The following is a 25,781-nucleotide window of genomic DNA, read 5'->3' on the forward strand; positions in this document are numbered from 1 at the left end:
TGCCTCTCTTACTTTTGTGGGTAATGAGGGTATATATAGTATAAGTGAAGGGTAAAAAAGTTACACTTAAAATCCTTCACACAGAGAGTTTTGCGGGTACCTCGCGAGATAGCTTATCTTGCGAAGTACTCTCGAAATGCAGCCTGACACTTGACTCTTTAGCTTCCAGCATGTGTTTCCCACGTGCCCTTTTCCCGGGAACCTTTCTCGCGAACTTCTTATGAGCTAGTCGCAAAACTGCACTGATTTTTATTTCATGCTCGATTCTTCACTTAATACTAAATCCAATGCAATAAAATCCCACAAAATACAAGGAAATAAATTAATGCACTTACAATACTTCTTGTCATGGAATAAAGCCAACATAAAGTATAGTTGTAAATTATAACTTTACATTATTATTATTATTTAGTATTTCTAAATTGGCATGTGTTTTGAATTTCATTTTTCCTTTGATGCATTGCAACATTTTGTAAGGACATCATATGAAAGAAAATTTATTTATTCAAATTTAAGTAAAATATTATATGTTTAGTTTTAAAAAATAAAAAAGAGAGAAAATATAAATAGTTTAATGATACAGAGGATGTGACTAAATTTAAATATTGAATATAATAAAATGAGAAGAAAAAAAGAAAAAAAAATATAGCAATAAACATCAAATTAATCAAGTCATGTTATGTAATAGAATAAAATTATACTCATATATTATTTTTATAATACAATAGGATAACTTTTAACAATCAAAGATAACAAAAAAAAAATAATAACTTAAAACACAAAACTAAATCTCATCAACCCAAAGTTGAGTTATAAAGAATACAAAAATCCCTCCATCTAAAGTAGGATTACAAATATAGGCTCTCAAATCCATCCTCTACAATCTTATAAAAAGTCATGCTTAGTGGGTCTTCATATAGGCTCTCTAGTCTCTCTTAGTATTACAAATATCCACTTTTAGAGCCAACTTAAAACAAAATAACAAAACAACTAAAACATAATCAGTGAATATCAATCGGATGAGAGGCATCGTGGTTGGTGCAGAAATTATGAAAGTCGTGAGTAGTCAAGATGCATTCCTTCACTAGTCTTCGTACTTAGTCTTCAATTATAACTTCTAAAACACTAAAGACTTGCAGCAACAACAACAACAACAACAGCCAAAAAAAAAAAAAAAAAAATTTTTGCAACAAAAACATATTTGGATCCATTTTGGAAATGGGTTTTCAATACATTATAATTTTTACCCTAACAAATAAATTTTAAATATACAATTTATCATCTATATAAACTTCAATGAGTATACACAAGTCGCCTAATTTGTTTGTACAAAAAAAATTCACAATTTTATTTTTGTGTAATCTTTTTTTTTTTTTTCAAGTACTATTAACATATTTCCCTCATGCTTTGCTTTTTCTTTAGTTATAACAATGAATTTAACATTATAAGTCTCTTCCATTCGTGTTTATTCTCATTCAACAAATTGACTGTTATTGTTCAGTTGCTCCGTATTTCGAGTGGGAAAACAACCTCTGCCTGCTTCATTGATAAATTGTTATCATAAAGAGAGGTACGTACTACCTTCTACATTTCCTTTTTCTCATTTGTTGATTTATTTGATTCTTGTAATAATTTGATAATATAAAGATTGGTCCTCTGGTTTCTTTTCACTTAGAGCATCCACAGCAGTGGAGCTAAAAATTTAGCTTTCAGCTCCACCAAAAGTTACTTTATCTATTATACCTATACACATGCTGCAGCAGTGAATCTATTTTAGCTTTCAAAACAATAAAATAATATATCTACTACAATAAAATAATATCTCACTATAATAAAATAATATATTCACTACACTCATACATCACAGCCACACACAACCACAACCACCGCCGCCGCCACCACCACCACCACCACCACCACCACAGCCCACAACAAAGAAAAAATCACAGCCCACACACACAACCACAACCACAACCACCACACCCACCACCACCACCACCACCACCACAGCCCACAACAAAAGAAAAAAATATTAACCAAGTCCACACATCACAGCCCCACACACACAACCACAACCACAACAACCACCACCACCACCACCCAAAAAAAAAAAAAAAAATCAACCAACCACCTACCACACCACAGCCCACACTAGGGAAAAAAAAAAAAAAACAAAAAGTGCTGATCGGCGTGGACGGGATAGCGTGGGACGGCAACGGCGTGGACGGCGATGGCCTGGGACAGGATGGCGTGGGACGGCGTGGGCTGAGGCGTGGGCTGGGAGGGCAACGGCGTGGGACGGCGTGGGCTGGGACGGCGACGGCGACGGCGACGGCGTGGACTGGGAGATGAGAGCTTGAAGAGAGAGATGAGAGAGATGAGAGCTGATGAGAGAGATGAGAGTTTGATGAAAGAGACGGTGAGATTATTTTAATAGAGGATTGAATAAAAAATTAATTTTTTTTTTTAGATGTGTGCTACAGTGCACATCTATAAATAGATGTGCACTGTAGCAAATCAGCTAAAAATTTTAGCTTTTGCTCCACTGCTGCAGCACCATTTTAATGAAAGTGTAGGTAAAATATAGCATTATAGCTTTTTACCTACACTGCTGCAAATGCTCTTATACAACCCATAACGAAAAGGCTTATAATAATAAAATAAAATTAAAAAAAAAAAAATCTAGACTGTCTCCTTGTTCTTTGGCTCTCACTTTTCTTAAAATCAGATATTGGTCATATCATATAGGGATAGCCATAGGGCGCGTTTGAGTCAGTAGGCTCAAGCCTAACCCGAACCTGATTTGGTAGGGATGGCCATACACCGTTAATTACTTTCGTATTTCTGCGGTCTCTGTAAGGAATTAACGTCCATGGTCAGTTGCTTTTTTGGTGGGGACAGTCGAGAGGAGCGAAAATACCATCAGATTTGGTAGAACTAGTAAGTAATCAAGCCAAGGTGGAATGGAGAACTGGATTTTAGGGATTTTTAGTTATTTAACCAAGCTTTACTATAGCAAAAGAATGTTGGTGGTTGATTCATAATTCTCAATCTTTGGCTTTTCGAGTTCTTAAATTCTGATACTACCCTTTGAGTAGACATGGCAATACGGGTCAGAATTTTCTGACCCGACCCGACCCGACCCGAAAAATACCCGACCCGAACCCGATTTTTTTTGACCCGAAGCAAAAACGGGTTGACCCGTGACTCGACCTGTGTTTTTTGCGGGTCAACCCGACCCGACCCGCGACCCGACCCGAACCCGAATCATTTTTTTAAAACTTTTTTTTTTGGTAAAAAAAAATAGTAAAACTAAGACAATATTAGTTTAATTGTTTATTGTGAACTTTAAGGAAACAATTGATACATTTACATAACTATATGCAAATTAATTGAAAGATTAATGGTTGAACATTCTGTAATGAGTGAATATTTTTAGATATCAAATAACAAAGTACATGCCAAGATAATCTGATTACAGTAGAGTTAAAAACATAGATTTAAAATTGTAGACATGTAAGAAATATTCACAAGTGTAAAAATAGTGAAGCTAAAGTATCAAATTAGCATAAATTATGAATACTTAGACCTATTTTTTAATAATTTATGTCCAAAATAAACGGCTTTTCAAAATAAATTATGATATATCCTAGAGTGTGTGTTACTTAACAATAATATGATATTCATAAAAGAGACCATGTATAAATAAATAAGCAATCAAATTTTAAAGTATATCTCAAATTGAAATAGAGTGTCAACCACAACTGATAATAGATTATAAAATTAATTTTCAAGATTGTAAATTTCTTATATATTTTTATTCTTTATCAAATGAGTTATCCAATAAGTCATTTGTAATTTTGTTTTATATTTGGAATGTTGATATTGTGTAGAAATAAAACTTGTGTATTTGTTTTACTTATCTTTGTGTTATTTTGTTTTAGATAGTAATGTCAGGATTTGTATAATTTTAAAATTGTTGAATAAGTATTAATAAGTTTAATTGAGTTCATTCTTGATATAAGTGGTGAATTCAAAATAATGCATTTTACATTAAGTAATTTGTTGCATAACTTTTCTTAACAATAATATGATATTCATAAAAGAGACCATGTATAAATAAATAAGCAATCAAATTTTAAAGTATATCTCAAATTGAAATAGAGTGTCAACCACAACTGATAATAGATTATAAAATTAATTTTCAAGATTGTAAATTTCTTATATATTTTTATTCTTTATCAAATGAGTTATCCAATAAGTCATTTGTAATTTTGTTTTATATTTGGAATGTTGATATTGTGTAGAAATAAAACTTGTGTATTTGTTTTACTTATCTTTGTGTTATTTTGTTTTAGATAGTAATGTCAGGATTTGTATAATTTTAAAATTGTTGAATAAGTATTAATAAGTTTAATTGAGTTCATTCTTGATATAAGTGGTGAATTCAAAATAATGCATTTTACATTAAGTAATTTGTTGCATAACTTTCCAAATGACTGATACATGTTGTTTTCTATATAAAAATTAAATAAAAAAAATTCATGTGAAAAATACGGGTCAACCCGACCCGACCCGATCTGCAACACGATTGACCCGAACCCGATTTTGACCCGCTTAAAGTGACCCGTTTTTGACCCGTGACCCGTTTGACCCGCAACCCGATTGACCCGACCCGAACCCGACCCGACCCGCCCGTTTTGCCATGTCTACCTTTGAGTTCTTTATTGTAAGCTAGTGTACCTCAAAAGGCTTCTTTATTTGGAGGTGCTTGAGGGAAGCTAAAGAATTTTTGGGATTGGAATCCAGATGCAGAGTAGGCATGACAAATAGATCACACAGCCATCCGCGTTTAAAGTGTTTACCACTCAAAACACTCTTCCAAAGTTAGGCTAGCAGATTTGAAGGATCTAATTTATTACCTAAGAGGTACATGATAATTGTTTGCCCACATAAAAGTGGAAATTATTCAGTTCATTCCATTGAGTCGGGGTTATCATGGATACGAGATTGGTTGGGGAGTGGAATTTATGGATTTATTTATCAATCACACCAGTTATAAAGTAATCCATGCTGACAAACAATTTATCCATAGTAATCATGTAGCAAATCTAAAAGCAATATAGTAAAGGAATAAAAGTAAGACATGAAATTCAGTTGCTTATTAGAAAACCAAAGACCAATATCTACCATGAAAAGACCACTCAGAGGATCCAGTTTAATAGAAAAGTAACTAAACAATTTCTACAATGGGTTCAATGATCATTTCCCTTTGACTGTAATTTCCGCTTCTATTTTCAAGTCGTAAGATTTTATAGCTTTTCACACTCTCCACACGATCGAGCGTAAAGAGCAGATAGCAACCAACCAGCCTTGCACTGACCAAGCAATCACCCAGCACCAAACCCAATCGACCACCTAGACTTCGCGCCTTGTCCTTGTTGCTGCCACCCATCTTATCCCATACCCATCTATATTACACAACCACCAGTACCCACAATCTATGCTTTCCATTTCGCAAGCACCTACCACCACCATCAATCGGTCTTTTGTGACCACTGACCACCACCACTACCGATCATTGCCTCTATTTTGTAACCACCCACTACCACCACAGATTTATGTTTCATGACAACGACAACGATGACCACCACCACCACCGTACTTCTCAATCCCTCTCTCCCTCTCACCTCCTCTCTCTCTCCTCTCTCTCACCCCACCCAATACTGTTGCAACCACCACATCCATTGTGATTTTGGTTTTTTTTTTTTTTTTTTTTTTTTTTTTTTCATTAAAGCGATTTTCGATTTATCATGGGTTTTTGTTGTGAAGTTTTGTTGGTTTTGTTCATTCAATTATGGTGAATTTGGTGTAGAGAGGATTTTTTTTCCTGATACAAGCTAAACACCTTAAATGTTTTCTGGTAAATTTTCAGAAAAAATACAACCAATCTCTTGCAAATGTGTGTGAGTAAAGAAAACCAGAAGAATTTTATTTTATTCATGAGACATATTGAAGGGGAGATAAATTTAGCGTTTCATGGAGGGAGAGGTTTTGGGTTCTAATATTATTGAGAGTTGTTTTTGTTGGGTTAAGATAGCTTGACCCCAGTTAATTAATTCAATTTATCCAAGTTGATTAATTATGTCAAATTACATGCAAATCGTGGAGGCACTAACAAATCACCAAATAAACTAAGTGTAGCGGAAAATAAATTAGACATGGTGATTTGTTGACAAATGGGGAAAACCTCACAAGGCGAAAACCACACCCGGGTGATTTTAAGGTCACCACTCCCAAGAATCTACTAATCAACAATCAAACAGTTACAAGTATAAAGAATCTTACCAACTACCCTTGGTCTATCTCGAAATACCAACCTATAGTTGAACCTTTGTTCCAATATCTAATTGGACTTGATCTTGTAGTAGTCTTCTTTCCCTTGATGTACAAACTTCAAATTTGTGACTAACCCTTTGCATGGATCCTAAGTACGTGACTAACTCCAGCAACTTGAATAGATGTTGTTGGCTACAAAGTTCTTCACTTCATCAATAATGAAGATCTGGAAGCATTCAATTACAAAACCCTATGAAGTTCTTCACTTCATCCGTATGTGATTGCCTTTAAAATAAATCTTATATATGTTTAAAGTTGTGAGAAAAGAAACCCCAAACAAATATATAAGGTTGGGCCGAATTTCAGATCTGGAAATTTTGAAATTATAATTCTCGATAGATTGAGCTGCTGTCGAGCTATCTATCGAGCTTCACATTAAGTCTCGATAGCAGGCTTCTATCGAGCTATCTGTCAAGACTTAATAAACAACTTTTCTTCACTTGTTTCTTAGACCAATCTTAATGTCTTTAATACTTGACTTGAACAACATATTTTTTGAAGTACTAAATCCATCTTAGATCTACCCAAATACAAGTAAAGTGTATTTTGTCAAAAGATTAGCCAATTACACAAAATATATATGACCCTAACAATCTCCACCTTTGGCAATCCATGACAAAACCAAAAAAACCAATTATAAGAGAAGTCTAACACAATTATCCCACAATATACAAAAGTACATAAGTCTAACTCTAACACGAACCCTTGAAAAACTTTGCAAGAAGATAGATCATGGCATGGTAGACTTGCAACCTGTCTTAATTGAAACACTTAAATAAGATTCATCAAGGCTTTAAGTGTGAAACATAGATAAGTTGTATACAAGAAGAAACATGTGTATAAAGATAGAAAAGAAACAACACATGTGAGACAAAGGTGAAGAAAAACATACATCATCTCATATATATATATATATATATATATATGTCAAAAAATACAATGTATGTAAAAAGTGGTCATAAGACCATGGTACATGTAATGAGAAAAGAATACATCAAAACCTCACTACATTCCCCAAAAATAAACTCCAAAACAAAAAACTCTCCTCTTATCTAGTATATCCTATATCCTATGCTAGCTCTCCTCCTACACCTAGACTACTCTCATCTATAAAACTACTCCCCATTTTTGTCATGAGTGACAAAGGGTGTATCACTGAGACGTCATCATCTCATCATCATACTCTAAGCTAGAAGCATCAACATCATCATCTCCACCATCTGAATGAGAAGACTCCTCAACAAGCCTCGATGAAAGTGAGGGTGCAAAACTACCAAGCCAAGACTAGTGGCGAGCGATGCGACCGATTCTGGTGTTCATCTGACACATCTCATCGAATAGATGGTCCAGATGACTACCAAAATCAGCATGCATGTGCTGAAGCTACTCCATGATATCAGTAAAGGAGACAGTGGCCCAAGATAAGGAAGAAGGGGTAGATGAGGAAGAGCGTCGAGATTAAGGGGGCTGCATGGTCAACTGGGGCTACATCGGAAGGCTTCACTTGCGGCCACTTTGTAGCAAGCTGCGCTACACTCCGCTGAATAGACTCCTTGCTATTGGCACCCATGACATAGAAATGAGGAGAGGGAAGGATGGTGATGTGCATGTGGGTGAGGATATGCGTGATAGCCGAAGGAAAGATGAGCTTATCATGTGTAGCTGTGTCACGATAGCAGTCTATGATAGACTCTATCATGTGTGAAGGAAAGTCTATAAAAAGACCTTCCATAAAAGAAAGAAGAAAATGAGCACAAGGCCCGGTGATAGTGCTATAGTGTGACTATGGAGTGAGAACAAAGGTCATTACCATATTAAAGAATAGTGGTCCCTTATTGAACTCAATTGTGGAGAAGTTAAGTGTACCTCCCCACAACATGGCCTTCTCACAGAAGAGTGAGGCCAACTCGTCTCTAGAGATGGAAGTAAGACAAGGATGACTAGGGTAATACGAACGATCCACCCTAGGGACATGTAGTACCTTGGAAACAAAGTCTGGGGTAACTACGATATGTGTACCATAAAATACCGTAGTAAACCGAGGCACAAAGATATCGATGGCGTACATATTAGAGTAAAACAACTTTATGAACATGTCAAGACACCTCGAGGGTTTCTCACAAAGAGAAACCCATCCCTGAGAGCTAATAGCACCAGGTAGAGGAGTGTCTGGAAAGTCAAATAGAATGACTTGGCGTTCTGAATGAATTGCCTGGTCAGAAAATTTCTCCGAGAAGTCAGCTTGTGCCTTCTCATCACGGAACCGAATAGAGTCAGGAAGAAAAGAAGAAGAAGAAGAACCATAACGAATCTGGTTTTTGGAAGGGACGAACTTTTTGGATGCCATGACAAAGAGACTAAACGAGAGAGACAGAGAGAAGAATAAAAACACAACAAAAATGTTCAAGTGCAAGAAAGAAGGAATAAGAATGTGCAATGCATGAACATGTGTCGTGCATAGATAAAAAGCATCATAGGTAGAAACCCAATCCAACCTAACAACACTTATATTGTTTAAACAAGCTCACAATCCTAGAATGCATGAACACATTGTTAAAATGAGCATAGAATGCAATGCATGATCATAGGATATCAATTTAACAAAAACCAACCTAAAAATTTTGACAAAAACTCCAAAAGTTCCTCAAAAATTGAAACTTAGGTAAAAAAAATGCATGACTACATGAAGAAAAGGGAAAAGAAGAGATTGAGAACACTTACCAAGTGAAGGAGGCTTGGATTAGGTCAAAAACCAGATGGGATGAGTGATTTTAGAGAGAGAGAGAGAAGTTTAGGTCATGAGAGAGAGAGAGAGAGAGAGAGAGAGAGAGAGAGAGAGAGATCAAAATAGTTGAGAAATGACAAAACCGGGTTGGACCTCAAACTATATATAGAAAACGCAACACGATAGATTGAGGATGTATCGAGCTTTTATCGAGAACAAAAGCTCAATAGATCAAGAGGTATCAAAGGCAGAAAGTCTAGACAGATCAAGGAAGGTATCAAGGTGCTATCGAGCAGACAAAGACTCCAAGGAAATAGGCTTGATGAATCGGGCTATTTATCGAGAGGTATCGAGCAGAAACCCAGAAATCTCAATAGAAGAGCTTGTATCGAGAAGGTGTCAAGATGATATTGTGGAGGCACCAACAAATCACCCAATAAACTAAGTACAATGGAAAATAAATTAGACACGGTGATTTGTTGACAAATGGGAAAAACCTCACAAGGCAAAAATCTCACCGGGTGATTTTAAGGCCACTACTCCTAAGAATCCACTAATTAACAATCAAGCGGTTACAAGTATAAGGAATCCTACCAACTACCCTTGGCCTATCCCAAAATACCAACCTAAAGTTGAATCTTCGCTCCAATACCTAATTGGACTTGATCTTGTAGTAGCCTTATTTTCCTTGGTACACAAACCTTCAATTTGTGACTAATCCTTTGCACGAATCCCAAGTATGTGACTAACTCTAGCAATTTGAACAGATGTTGTTGGCTGCAAAGTTCTTCACTTATCAACAATAAAGATTTAGAAGCACTCGGATGCAAAACCCTATGGCATACAAACACAGTAGCTTCTCACAGAAAAAATAAGTCTCTTAGTCTCTATATCCGTGTATGATAGCTTTTAAAATAAACCTTATATATATCTAAGGTTATGAGAAAAGAAATCCTAAACAAATATGCAAGGCTAGATTGAATTTCGGGTCTAGAAATTCTGAAATCGTAATTCTCGATAGATTAAGCTACTATCGAGCTATCTATCGAGTTTCACATTAAGTCTTAATAGCAGACTTCTCTCGAGCTATCTGTCGAGACTTAATGAACAACTTTTCTTCACTTCTTTCTTGAACCAATCTTTATGTCTTTAATACTTGACTTGAACAACATGTTTCTTGAAGTACTAAACCCATCTTAGATCTACCAAAATACAAGTAAAGTGCATTTTGTCAAAAGATTAGCCAATTACACAAAATATGACCCAATAGTTTTATTCAAAGTGGGTAAAGATCTTAAGTTAGTTCATGTTAATTCCTAGAGATTGCATATTATTGTAGTTCATTAGGATCTCAAGTTGGAATAAACTTGAGAAAATATTGTAATTGATTTTATAGTAATGAATTTATTCGGAATTTCTCCCATGAACGTTTCAATTCTTAGATGTGATTTATGTATTGGCTTAGTAGTTCTGGTCATAATATTTTTTAGGGATTGATTAAAAATAACTATTGATATTGTTAATTCATAAATTAATAAAAAATAAATAAAAAAGCCCCAACAAGTGGTATTAGAGCTTGGTTTATTTAGTGAATAATTTCTTTTGTGAACTATGATGGATGAGGCATTTAGGATTATGATTAAATTAATTCAAACAAAACATGTCGTTCTGCCTAATTTGGGTTTGAGTTGCATATGCATACTTGATCATGCGTGCATAGGATTGAAGTCCTACTTATGCAGTCTCAATGATGCCTACGCATCCTTACATAGAAACTAGAATTTTACATTTCCAAATTTATCTAACCTTAAAATTTAAAAGTAGAACTGTAGAAAAAATATGAATAAAACACTTAAAAATAAACAAAACTAGATCATGGTCAATTTAACATCAGCAAACAAAGATCGTCACATCAACCAAATCAAATAAGAACACTCAATCTAAAATAAAATTTAGAACTGTGTTGATCTTCCTAGCAAAGTAAAAGAACCACGAAATAGAAAATCATCTTGCTTATCAATCTAGTTTGAAACCTTTAACCAGACTCTGAGTGCATTGCAACACAAATTTGGTTTAAGATTGCAAGAGGAATTGAAGAATGCAATTGAACTTTGGTATCACAACTCAAGAACAAAAGATTTTTTATAAAGGTTTTGAAAAATGAAGTTAAAAACAAGTTTCTACCTCAATACCCTCTTAGAGAGAGGTTTTGGAAGATAAAAAAAACTGTGCTGGTGAGAGAGAGATTAGAGAAGAACAAGAGAGTTTTAAAATCATAGAGGCAAAAAGACATTCTCCCTTAAAGTGGTTTGGAATTGAGGCGTAATGTGGGTATTTATTAAGGTTTTGAACTATGTTTTGGAGGTTATTTCGAGTTGACTACTGGAATGAAATAGAAGAAGTTTTTGACCCGATATAAGGTTTACTTGGTGTTTATTGTTTTTAAGCTAAAATTTTTAAAATGATTATTTAATGATTTGTTTAAAAACATTATACTGATGAAGTAATGTAATGGAAGTTTTGTAAATAAGAAAACATGTGATGGTATTTGTAAAGGATGGACCTTCCTAAAAACTTCCTATCTATCCTTCCCACGTAATTGGTAAATATCATCTCCTATTTTTCTCTTTTTTATCTCCCTTGTTCATTCAAATTCTCAGACTTCTTATCCTTATCAGATCTATAACTCCTCATATTTTTCAATTTTTACAGTGACTCCATCAAATATTCTAGGCTCAACTTCTTCATCTTTATTTATTTATTTATTATTTTTCATAGCTTTCTCCTTTTTGACTTCCCCGCCACCAAATCCAAAAGAAACTACTCAGTGAAAACCTACTCTTAATTTTGTTCTAAAATCCATATTTTTTCTGGTATGATGAAATTTAGTCCAGAATGCCAGATCAAGCCGGTATGGGCCAAAATTTGGGACGGAACAAAACAAGGGGGTCATTTGCACTAAATTACCAACTAGAACGAAATTGCCGGTCATTCTAGCCGGAACAGAATGGTATTTAAAACTTTGGTATTTGTACGTGAAAACTAGGGTTTTTGGGACCTTATAAAGGGTTCTAGAGCTTCCTAAACATTTGGACAGTGCCCTCAACAAGATTGAAGCGTTTAGGGCCTAAACATGAAACTCTATGGCTGCTGAGATGAAGCTGCATATGCAGCCCTGAGCTTGTCCACTCAACTTTGCATAGAACCCTAATTTCTAATAGTATTGTTGCCCCAAATTCAAATGGGCATATTTTACTCATTATAAATCCCAATTGGGCAACACTTATGTCCATTTTGAAACACTGGATGTCTAATTTCCAATGTCAAAAACCTCATTCAATAATTTTCTTTGAGTCAAAAGATAGTGGCAAAAGAATAAGAAAAGGTCTTTTTCAACATTATTTCCTAAACAATTTTGAGCATTTTTAAGTTGTGTTTCCCTCTAAACTGTTTTAAATATTTCAATTACCGTTAGTTGAAATATTTTAAGATCCTCATTGGGGTCGGGGATTAAAAATTATTAACTAGTGCCAAATGGGATGTCTACAACTAGCGCCAAATGGGATGTCTACAACTAGCTTCACTCTTAGGTTGTCTACTAGGTCTAGGGGTTTGTTATACTTTTTAACCCTCCTAACTTTGAGAAATTCTCTATATTTCATGGCAACGAATGACATGTTCTCATCATTTAAAGAACACAATAAAACTCTTGTGCAAACTTTCCAACAGGCATACCTCAATGTAAGGGGAAACACTAACAAACTGGAATTTATACATGCAAACTTGGGCGAGGGATCAAACTTAGGATACTAAACCCTTACAAAGTGTACCTATGCTCAAATGCCACTTAAAAAAGTTGTTAAGAACCTTACATTTTTACAACAGAATTTATAGATTTATTAATCAATCACGTTGGTTTTAAAGTAATCAATACAGATAAATCAACAAACCAACCTCAGTAATCAAAGACCAATTCTAAAAGCAACATATTGAAAGCAAACAAACATAGACACAAGATGTGGTATCAAAGTGGCAACCAAAGAAGAATTTCTTCAGTGGAAGAATCACTTCGAGCACCCAATCCCATAGAAAAAAAAATCAATACAGGCAAAGTAGTTACAATAGTATACTCACAAAATCTTTGAACAACTAGATTCTTTGCTATAATTTCTACAAATTTCCCCCTTGCATTCTATTGGCAATAGCCCCAAAACCTCCAGAATGTCTTTAATAAGATTTTTTCCATTAATTCTTCGTCATGAAAGCTTGGATTTCTGCTAAAACACAAGAGCTTGTTCAGACCCTCAATTAAAAATTATGGTTAGATTGCTTTTACTGTAATTTAAACTAAGTGCGAAATAAGAGTAAATAAACGCAATGAACCGATAATACTACTCTAAGCCTTATCCAACCACAATAAACAATTAAATGAAAGCTTAAAGAGTAGGGAAGAGAGATGCAAACACAATATAAAACCAACGGATTTCACGGAGTTTTGTTTTCTCTAACTTTCCGGATCCTACAATTTAGCCTGATTGGATCCTCCACTAAATGGCTCCTTCCAATACTTCCCAACAGTAACAAAACCTCACTTAACACTCAGATTTGGTGTGGTAAGTGTTTGGGCTAAAAATCTCTCAAGGATCTAGAGATGGAGAGTTAGGAATTGAGAAAAACCACAAGAAAATGTGTAGATGATTGTGGGTATAACAATCTCTAACTCTCAAGTGTATTTGCTAAGGTCTTCTTTCTGAAAAGCACTCCTTACAATTCGTGAGTAATGAGGGTATTTATAATGTGGGTAAAAAATTTGGTAAAACAACTTAACTTTTTTCCAAACAAAAAGTTTCACGGTTACTTCGCAGGATGACCCTTCTCACGAAACACTCATGAACTTGACAGCCTGGCGTGACTTTTTTGCTTCTAGTCATGTGCTTCACACATGGCCTTTTCGCGGATTGCTTCTCGTGAGCTAGTTGCGAATTCCACTAATTCATATTTTGAAGCTTGATTCTTCACCAATCTCTCACACTCATCCCTTATAAATAAACCCACATATATACAGGAAAAATGATTGAAGAAATTACAATCAAATTTGACACGGAATTAAAGTTAATACAAGCTAGTTAGAAATCACAACTTTACAGTCTACATGAATCAGAACCTTTGGCATTCCAAGAAACCTTCTTGAAAATTTTTCAAGTACTATTAACATATTTCCTTCATGCTTTGCTTTTTCTTTAGGCATAACAATGAATTTAACATTATAAGTCTCTTCCATTCGTGTTTATTCTCATTCAACAAATTGACTGTTATTGTTCAGTTGTTCCGCATTCCGAGTGGGCAAACAACCTCTGCCTACTTCACTGATAAATTGTTATCATAAAGAGAGGTATGTACTACCTTCTACATTTCCTTTTTCTGATTTGTTGCTTTATTTGATTCCTGTAATAATTTGATAATATAAAGATCGGTCCCCTGGTTTCTTTTCACTTATACAACCCATAAAGAAAAAGGGCCATGGGGCGGGTTTGAGTCAATAGGCTCAAGCCTAACCTGAACCCAATACCTAGTCCCTGCACTGGTTGCACCACAACTCAACTTTCTGCCTAATCACCCTACGAGTATCGAGAAACAACTTGATCCCTTTTTAAGCCTTAATCAAGAATTTGCAAGCCATTGGAAAACACCACGGATGATTATTCTCTATTTACTTTCGAACTCACAAGTTAGATAGGTGGAAGTTAGGGTTTTCTCTCTAAAACCTTATGGTATTTGCTTTACAATCTTATGAAATAATGATCCCTTATATAGGCTCCCAAATTAGGGTTACAAAAAGGCACTTTTATAACCAACTTAAAATAAAATGCATCACAACAAAAATTGATTTCTAGATTCTCAATCAATTGACTTCTATCGAGCTTGTCTCGATCAATTGAGGGAGTGTCAACTTTGGTGTCAAGATTCTAGAAACTTTCATTTCTTCAACTGACATTGGGTCTTCATCTTGGACTTGAAAATACGCACCATAGACACAACAAGACTTAAAATTTTATTCATTATTTGCCTCAATAAATATGGACCTAACAAAAGTCTCTATGGTATAATAAGATGATTGAATAAAGAAGAAAGTTTTTCAGTCCTTAAGCTAGTGCCAAATGGGGAGTTTACAATTGCTTCACTCTTGGGTTGTCTAGTAGGTCTAGTGGTTGTTCTTCTACTTAACCTTCCTAACTTTGAGAAATTCTCTATATTTCATTGCAACAAATGTCATGTTCTCATCATTTAAATAATTAAGGAATACTCTTGTACAAACCCTACAGTAGGCATATTTATATCCCTCAAAGTAAGAGAAAACCATAAGAATTTGGGATTTATTCATGTCAATAGAGATGAAGGATCAAACTCAGGAAACTAAACTCAGGAAATTAAAAAACTTGTTAATACCCTTATGTTTTTACAATAGAATTTATAGATTTGTTGATCAATCACACTAGTTTTAAAGTACTAGTATTCAATACAAATAAACAAACCAACCATAGTACTCAAGTACCAAATCTAAAAGCAACAGATTAAAAGAAAACAACCCAAGACACAAGATATGGTAACGAAGTGGACAACCAAAGAAGAATTTCTTCAATGGAAAACTCACTTCAAGGACCCAATCCCATAGCAAAAATCACTACAGAAAAATTAGATACAATATTATACTTACAAAATCTTTGTACAACTAGACTCTCTGCTATAATATCTACAAATTTCCCGCTTGCATTCTTACTGCTATAGCCCCCAAAACATCTATAATCGAATTTCTCCATGAACTCCTTCATTCAGATGAATCAGAAACTTTGGCATTCCAAGGAACCTTCTTGAAAATATTTCTATAGTGAACCTCACTTGGAAGTGTTTGAGAATTTAGATCCCATTATTTATTTTACAACAAGGTTAATCAACTTAAACAATTTAACCAATTATATAATTCAATTATTAACATTTAATTACCACAAATTTAATGAGTCTCCAATTAAAGCAGAAAAGTGGTAAATAAAGAACACAACAGTATGGTGACAAAGTGAAAAACTTAAGGAAAACAGTCCAAGAGAGAACCACTATGAGGTTCCTAAACCACAAGAACAAATTCACTAATAGAATCGAATTTCTTACAATTGAAACCTACACGTGTTCCAAATTGCTACCTCTATTAGTGACTTACTCATATGACCATACGTAGCTCCAATTCAGTTGGACTCTTCTATTCTGAATTCCTTCTCATGAACTTCCCATTTCTGACTCTAATGACCACCTTGGAAATTTGATCTTTGCAGAAACATTGGCATGACTTTATGACTTCAACCTTGATTTGTACTGTAATGGTAACAATACCATGGATAACGATTCTCTATTTACTTTTGAACTCACAGGTTAAGGAGGTAGAGGCTAGGGTTTTCTCTCTGAAGCCCTAGGGTATTTACCTCTACAATCTTATGAAAATTCATGCATAATAGGCTTTTATATAGGCTCTCAAATTAGGGTTCCTAAAAGGCACTTTTAGGCAACTTAAAATTATGCCATAGCAAAAACTAATTTCTAGATTCTCTATCGATCGACTTCTATTGAGCTTGTCCTGATTCATTGATGAGTGTTGAGTTTGGTGTTGAGATTCTAAAAACTTCCATTTTGTCGACTGATCTTGGGTATTCATCTTGGACTTGAAACTACACACCATAGATTTAACAAGACTTAAAATTTTATTCATTATTGCCTAAACTCTATAAATATGAACCTAGCATATTTTTCTTTTGTATCACGAGACGAACAAAGAAAAAGGTTTTCAGTTTAAGCACAAGGTATTCTCTAAATAGCATAGAGGGTGGTGGCCTTTTTCTTGAAGGAAAATCGTGCAAAGCATGGTTTGTATAGGTGCAAAATGTGGGGTAAAAGGCAAAGCAAAAATCCTGGTTCACATAGGAACAAGAAAACAAAGTTTGACGATCTTGCTTGAGCAAGACTTGAGCATGGACAAGCGAAGTCTTGGGTTGAATTATTTTTTGTTTTGAAAGAAACTCACTTTTGTTTTAGCGAGAATCCTTTTTTTTTGCTTGAACAAGATCCACTTTTGCTCGAGCGACATTCTCCTTAAATCAATTGTTTGAGCATCTTCATGGTAGTTTGTGGCAAACTTTAATAAGGAATGAAATACACCTGATCATGATATTTGATTACATCCGTTGTCACAAAATTGGCCAACACTTTACAACTTTTGTGTTACCTACATAAACAAAAGCTTTTCTCATTCATTTCATCTATATGTCGTTTGTTCATTCATATTTTGTTTCCATCATAGTTATTCTTCTATTTTTCAACCCAAAAGAAAAAGAAAAAGAAAAAAAAAAAAAAAAAGAGTCTTCTTTGGGATTGAAGTTAATCTCTTTTTTTTTTTTTTTTTTAATAATTTTAGAAAAAAAAGAGTCTTCTTTGGGATTGAAGTTAATCTCTTTTTTTTTTTAATTTTTTTTTTAATAATTTTTGTTTATATTTGTTCTTCATATTTGGTTGTGATCAATTCCAACATGAAATTTAAATTATCTACTTTATGTGTGGCTAGTTGGTTGAAAATTACATGATAATTTACTAAATCGTGGATTTTATACATATATTTTTATTTGACATATTTAGTTAGATTTGTTAACACTACTATATTTTTAACGATAAAATTGGACATTATTTCATTATCCTACGTCTATTACAAATTTCTTTCAAAATGTGTTTGCATAATTTTTGTTTTTCAATTTAACAGAATGTTCATATGATTTACTTCATTATATACTATTTTGATAAAAATCTTATACCAATTCAAAAAAAGATGCTTAATTTTACAACTATGAGTATGTCCATAAAAGTAACAACTCACATGTAAAAAGTGGGTAACGTGGAAATAACAAATTATCAAATGAAAAAGTGCGCCATCCAATCGATGAAATAGATGGATCCACTCTTATGGGAAATAATCCATTGTTTCATAGTTTACCATAACATGCCACATTCCATGAACTCCAGAAGATTGCTAAAATATAAAACGAATTTTATAGATTCAAAAAAATAATAATAATTTAATTGGTTTTTGTTTTGTTTTATTATTATTATTTTTTTTAATATATGTTTTCCCTTTTTCAGAATTCTCATAATGCATCACGGTCCACCATCCACGTAGAAAACCTGATCGAAGAGAAGTTTGTTATTGATTTCTTCCCCTTCCTAGACAACCACCATCTGTGAGAATGAATTTTCGAGACAAAATCGAGGAGAAAATTTTCGAATGGGTGTTTGCAGCACTTGGATGTGTGCTTGCAGCACTTGGATGTTTGTTGGGTTATCTGCTTCGCTACAAAAGTAAGATTGATAATCTGAAAACCCAACTGGAGGAGCTGCGAGGGGCCAGAGATAGACTGCAACATGAAGTTGATACTGCAAGAAGGAATCTAATGAAAATTGAAGATGATGTTAAGAGACGGCTTACCGAATCTGATGATGTAATAGCAGGGGCAGAGAAAATCCTTGAAGATGATAACAGGGGATGGTATCTTAATATGATGTCCCGTTATCAAGTGAGCAACAGGGCAGACAAGGCAGCATTGGAAGCCAAGAATTTGAAGGATGAGATATCAAAGATCAAAAGCGTTGGCTATCATGAGCCTACACAAGTGGTAGAGTCTGTGACATCAAATAAAGGGTATGAGGCCTTTGAATCAAGAATGCCAACAATAACTGGAGTTCTAGAGGCACTAAAAGATCCTAATATTGCTAGGATTGGAATTCACGGTATGGGGGGTGTTGGGAAAACCATGCTAGTCAAAGAAGTTCTAAAACAAGCTGAGAAAGGCAAGTTGTTTGACAAGTACCTTTTTTTAGTTGTATCCAATGATCCAGACTTGAAAAGGATTCAAAGGGAAATTGCGGAGCAATTAGGTCTAGAATCTGTGAAGGAGACTGAACTAGTAAGAAGAGATCAACTACGTAGGTGATTGAAACAAGAGAATAGGGTCCTTATAATTTTGGATGACATTTGGAAGTACCTGGACTTGGAAGCTCTTGGGATTTTTTCCTTTGGAGATGATAATAAGGGGTGCAAGTTATTGTTGACGTCCAGATTTTATAATGTAGTATGCAATGATATGGATACCCAAAAGCAGTTCGAAGTCAAAGTTTTCTCAAACGATGAAGCGAGAAACTTGTTTGAGAAGATAGTTGGTGATTTAGCTAAAACCTCTGAAATTAAACCAACTATGCTTCAAATTGTCGAAGAATGTGCTGGACTACCAATCGCCATTACAACAGTCGCAAATGCATTAAAGAATCAGAAAAATCCTCGTATTTGGAAAGATTTCCTCAATCAGTTGAAGATGTCTAGCCCAAGAGAGATCGAGGGAATGAATGAGATGGTGTACAAAAGTATAAAGATGAGTTATGAGTTTTTAAAAAGTAATGAAGCAAAGTCATTATTGTTGCTTTGTAGTCTACATGGAGAGGATGAAGATATTAAAGTGGAAGACTTGTTGAGATATGGAGTGGGTTTGGGCTTGTTTGATAACGTGGATACAATAGAGGGTGCGAGATGTAGGGTGCACACATTGGTTGAAAGACTCAAAGATTCTAGCTTGTTGTTGGATGGTTATCGTAAGGGTACAGTCAAAATGCATGACGTAATTCGTGACGTCGTCATTAATATTGCAGCTGAAGAAAGGCATATGTATACTATAAGAACTGTTAATGAATTGCAAACAAGGTCTAAACGTAAAGATACAGTTGCAATTTCGTTGCCTTACATTAATGGTGATTTAGACCTTCCTAATCAGTTTGAATGTTCAAAGCTTGAGTTACTTTTGTTGTTCTGGCAAAAAGTTGATTTCCGTATTCCAGATTCATTTTTTGAAGGGTTAAAGGATCTCAAAGTGTTGAAGTTATCTGAAAGCTGGTCTGGAGTACTTCCTTCATCACTTTCGTCCCTTGAAAACCTCCAAACATTGTGTTTAACGGGTGAGGTACAAAATGCAATCATAATTGGAGAACTGAAGAATTTGAAAGCTCTTAGCCTTTCATTATCCTATACTGAATGGTTGCCGAAAGAGATAGGGCAGCTGACTCACCTTCAGTTACTAGATTTGGAAGAATGGTCCGAACTTAACTTTATTCCACCCAATGTGTTATCTAATCTGACGGGGTTAGAAGAATTATATTTGCCAGATGATGTTAAATGGGAGGTTGAAGTACAAAGCACAGAAATTATTAATGCAATGGTCTCAGAGTTGGACCATTTGTCTCACTTGACCAAGTTACATATATGTATTGAGAATGCAAAGATTCTACCAGACGCCAAGGTTTTTGAAAGGTTGGAAAGCTATAGAATAGGCATAGGCAGTGCTCGGTTCGGGCATCAAACTTCGGGAACTTCACGAATTTTAAATCTCAATAGAAGATTTCAATCGGACCATGGGTATAAAGTATTATTTAGGAAATGTGAAACTCTCGTTTTGGAAAAAATGAAGGGTGTCAAAAATATTCTTTACTTATTAGAATCGGAAGGTTTTCAAAGTTTGAAGCATCTCACAGTTAATGACAATGACGAAATTCAGTATATTATCAAGTCTATGGGGGTTCTTGATTCTGTCTTTCCTAGTTTGGAGTCAATTAATCTATGGAATGTGAACAATTTGGAACGGATATGCTACATGCAACTTCCAACGAAGACTTTTTGTAACTTGAGAGTAGTAAGAGTGAGCAGCTGTTGTAAGTTGGAATTTGTCTTCTCCTCATCTATGGTTGGATGCTTTTCACACCTGCAGGAAATTAATATAGAAGATTGCAAGATAATGAGTGCAATAGTTGCGATAGAAAGACAAGAAGAAATTGAGGTCAATAGTGACGATAACATTGTGTTTGCAAATCTCCATTCTCTGAAATTAAGGAATTTATTCAAGTTAAAGGGCTTCCTTTCTGTTGTCGATTCTTGTGTACTTTTCAACGGGAAGGTATGTTTAAGATTTAATTTTAAATTTTACTCTTTAAATGTTGATAAGTCTTCCACAACCTAAAAAATAAATAAAAAAGATTAGACTATGTATTGTCGATATCAAGACACATTTTCTTTTTGAAAACTGCACCAAATGATCATAAGTATTATTACAAGAAAAGGTCAATGAACAAGAGTTTTACAGAAGATTAACCAAATTCTCTAATCGAGATAAAACACAAATGGAACGTACTCATATAAAATGTTTTTTTAGTAGAACATACTTATATAATTAGTTTATGTCTTCTGTATTTTCAATTGATTATCTATCTATTATATTGTGACTTTGATACATCTTTATATACTTTTTACACTTGCCAAATTTTCTAAAAAATAGTTTAAATTTAGTATAACACTAATACTAGAATTGTCTTTTGATTTTCTACTACAGCTTGGAATGAAACATTTTTCCAAAAATTGTGCATATTAATTTAAAATTTTCTGAATATACTGTTATCGAATTTGAGTTCTATTTGTTAGGCATATAGAGAGAGAATACGGTTATGAAATACCACACTTAGAGTGGCCGTCTTGAAAGCTTGCCATATCAAAAATGGACAAACTGAAAATATTTGGTCCAATAAGTCAAGTGTCGAAGAAACAAATGGGCTGGCCATCATGCTAGTCTTATTCTCAACCCCTCTTTTTCGTTGAAAAGTTAGATCTAATTACAAGTTACAGCTGTCCTACTTTTTTGTCTGTGTTTATTTATTTGGTTTTAATTATTTTTACTTAAAATTATTATTAATTTTTAATACAAATATGTATACTGGGATGACTATATATGCTTAGCAGACTAGCCTGCTTAACGTAAGAGACACAAGATTAGATCTTTTACAACCATCCTCTTAATTTTTAACTAAGAAGAGAATATTTACTTTTTGGTAAATTTTGAAGAAAATCGTCTTATCTTTTGACTAAGATATATTGGAACATCTTTAAATATGGTTTTACTTAAGATTGTTAAATAATTAAATTGTATACATTTATTTTAATTAATTATTAAAAATAAATATGATGTCATTAAAATTTGAATCCCGTTGATCCAATTTAAAAACTTTAAACCCTTCCATTTTTGGTTTNCTTTAAACCCTTCCATTTTTGGGTTTTTTTTTTTTTTTTTTAAACGGTTTAACAAAAAAGGGAGAAATCTTATCTTTTGTTGAATTTCAAAACGTACTTAAAAGAGAGTCAAACATATGCACTGTTATAGTATCGTCATAGAGTCAAAGCCTTTAATCGGCTTTCGAGAATCAAGCCGTATATTATCTCAAGTTCTATTTTTTCATGGATAAATTCTCCTCATCTAAATTTCATCACTAATTTTTAATTACAGATCGATGTGAAAGAACTTGAACAAATAAACCCCTATAATGCAACACAATACCTCTTCTATGAAAAAAGAATTTATTATTTATTGTAAGATTCAAAATATAGTTCCGTGATATTGGCATTTATATATACAATCCTCTAAACACATATTCACTCGTGTGCTCAAAAGCTCAACTTTTTTTTCTTTTTTTTCTTTTTTTCTATTGGAGTAAAGCAGTTTTATATGAGTAAAACGCAGGCGAACGGATTCGAGAGTGGCTGAATGAGTTCATGTTTTTAGGGAGAGTTGAAATTCATTATTTCACCTTGTAACCTTTATTTCTATGAGAACTCACCGTTTATATGCCAGTAATTATTACTCTCCTTCCTTCTTAATATGTACATGACCATTGAGAAAAAGCTTGAAGAAGTGATACTATGTATTGCCACACAGTACCTCTTAAATGAAAAGGAATTATTACTCTTCTTCCTTCTTAATTCTTCCTTATAATAGTTTCCTCTTTGTTAATCGTGGTCTTTAGAATATAATTTAATTAAGTTTCATTTATTGACTCAATGTGTACGTGAGAATTGCAGGTTGTCTTTCCAATCTTGAAGAAATTGGAAATAGAAGGCATGGATAGCATGAATATGATCTGGCCCGACCAACTCATTTCAGATTTCTTTGGCAAACTAGAAACACTGACCGTTTCAGGTTGCACAAATCTTACGAATATTGGTCCGCCCAATATGTTGAGAACGCTCCGAAATCTAAAAGAATTGAAGATTGAAAAATGTGGCTCCATAGAAGAGGTATTTGATATCCAAGGGACAAATATTGTTGAAGAATCACGTGATATAGCAGCCGCTGAACTTATATCCTTGACATTAAGAAATCTGGAAAAAGTGAAGCACGTGTGGAGTATGGATTCTCAAGGAATAATCAGCTTTGGAAAATTACGTACCATGGAAATTGAGGATTGTTCCAGTCTAAAAAGTGTTTTTCCAACATCTGTGGCAAAGGGTCTTATGCAACTTGAGAAGCTAGAGATAAATGATTGTGTATCGGTGGAGGAAATCGTAGCAAAAGAAGAAGGAATAGAGATAACCACTTTGTTTTTATTCCCACAATTAACCACTCTAGAACTTCATAATTTGCCTGAACTCAAAAGTTTTTATCCAGGAAACCACACTTTAGAGTTGCCGTCGTTGACGGAATTGACTATTTACAAATGTGACAAACTGAAAATATTTGGCTCCAATAAGTCAAGTGTCGAAGAAACAAATGGGCTGGACCATCATGCTAGTCTTATTCTACAACCTCTCTTTTTCGTTGAAAAGGTTAGATCTAATTACAAGTTACAGCTGTCCTACTTTTTTTGTCTGTGTTTATTTTATTTGGTTTTAATTATTTTTACTTAAAATTATTATTAATTTTTTAATACAAATATGTATACTGGGATGACTATATATGCTTAGCAGACTAGCCTGCTTAACGTAAGAGCACAAAGATTAGATCTTTTACAACCATCCTCTTAATTTTTAACTAAGAAGAGAATATTTACTTTTTGGTAAATTTTGAAGAAAATCGTCTTATCTTTTGACTAAGATATATTGGAACATCTTTAAATATGGTTTTACTTAAGATTGTTAAATAATTAAATTGTATACATTTATTTTAATTAATTATTAAAAATAAATATGATGTCATTAAAATTTGAATCCCGTTGATCCAATTTAAAAACTTTAAACCCTTCCATTTTTGGGTTTTTTTTTTTTTTTTTTAAACGGTTTAACAAATATATATATAAAGTTGAGAGAAAATCCAATTAAATTTCAAATTGGATTGTCTAAGTAAGTTAATTCAGTGTAAAAATTGAATTTCAATTAGAGTTTAATTTTGCATCAAATGTGCTAACCAATCAAAGTTTTTTTTAATTTTTGTGCCAAATGAGTTAATTTAGTGTAAAAAACAAGGATTCCAAAATAAATAAACCATAAAAACTAATCATATATTTAACTCTATATATAAAATTAGAGGAAGAGAGAGTTTGAATGATTTTATATTTATGAGCATTTTTTTTGTATAACAAAAACAATTCATATTTATAAGTCATTTATGTAATATACCATGACTATGTACAATCCATTATATATATATATATATATAACAATGGACATATTTTTATACTATTTCTATTAGATAATTTATATGCGAAGATATTGAAGTAACAAACTGTAATTGACTAGCGATTCCAGGCACTCATCCCTATTCAATTTGGAGATTCTATTTGACTAATGTATTATTTTATTTTGTGTTGTATCTAAAGAATTTCAGAAAAATAATTTTGAATTGATATTGTAGTATATGTAGTACCCAATAGTATTTTCAAAATTATATATGTAATAGCAATAATGAGAAATTGGCTTAACTAATATCTTGAAAATTGCAAGAAAAAACTATTTTATACCTCCAAATGTCCTGTCGAACTATGTTTTATATGTTTAATAACCTAAACTAACATCAATAGCATCATTACAATTTATCATTCCTTGTGCTTATTACAACTAGTTTATTAATTGAAGGGCATCTCAATTTTCAAGACCCAAAATTTTCTGTTTTGATCGCAATTCACATATGACAAATCTATTTGAGCGAGAAATTCTTAAACAAGTATGCGAAGATTGAATGCAACCACTGGGCTGAACTCAACCCACTCCACCCACATCTAATCCAATGAGTATATATATTATATATTAACAAAATGTAATGACATGCATGGGAAGTTGTTACTTTTTGACGAAAAAGAGAGGTTGTAGAATAAGACTAGCATGATGGTCCAGCCCATTTGTTTCTTCGACACTTGACTTATTGGAGCCAAATATTTTCAGTTGTCACATTTGTAAATAGTCAATTCGTCAACGACGGCAACTCTAAAGTGTGGTTCCTGGATAAAAACTTTTGAGTTCAGGCAATTATGAAGTTCTAGAGTGGTTAATTGTGGGAATAAAAACAAAGTGGTTATCTTATTCCTTCTTCTTTGCTACGATTTCCTCCACCGATACACAATCATTTATCTCTAGCTCTCAAGTTGCATAAGACCCTTTGCCACAGATGTTGGAAAAACACTTTTTAGACTGGAACAATCCTCAATTTCCATGGTACGTTAATTTTCCAAAGCTGATTATTCCTTGAGAATCCATACTCCACACGTGCTTCACTTTTCAGATTTCTTAATGTCAAGATATAAGTTCGCGGCTGCTATATCCGTGATTCTT

The 25,781-nt window shown here is 33.7% G+C and overlaps 1 pseudogene; it reads left to right on the forward strand.

Moving 5' to 3' along the window:
• Window positions 1-1,417: 1,417 nt before the first annotated feature.
• LOC112038013 (disease resistance protein At4g27190-like) lies at window positions 1,418-24,041 on the forward strand (annotated as a pseudogene).
• Window positions 24,042-25,781: the final 1,740 nt, after the last annotated feature.

Source organism: Quercus suber, unplaced genomic scaffold (genome assembly GCF_002906115.3).
Source record: "Quercus suber isolate HL8 unplaced genomic scaffold, Cork oak 2.0 scaffold_201, whole genome shotgun sequence".
In the NCBI taxonomy this organism is placed as follows: Eukaryota; Viridiplantae; Streptophyta; class Magnoliopsida; order Fagales; family Fagaceae; genus Quercus; species Quercus suber.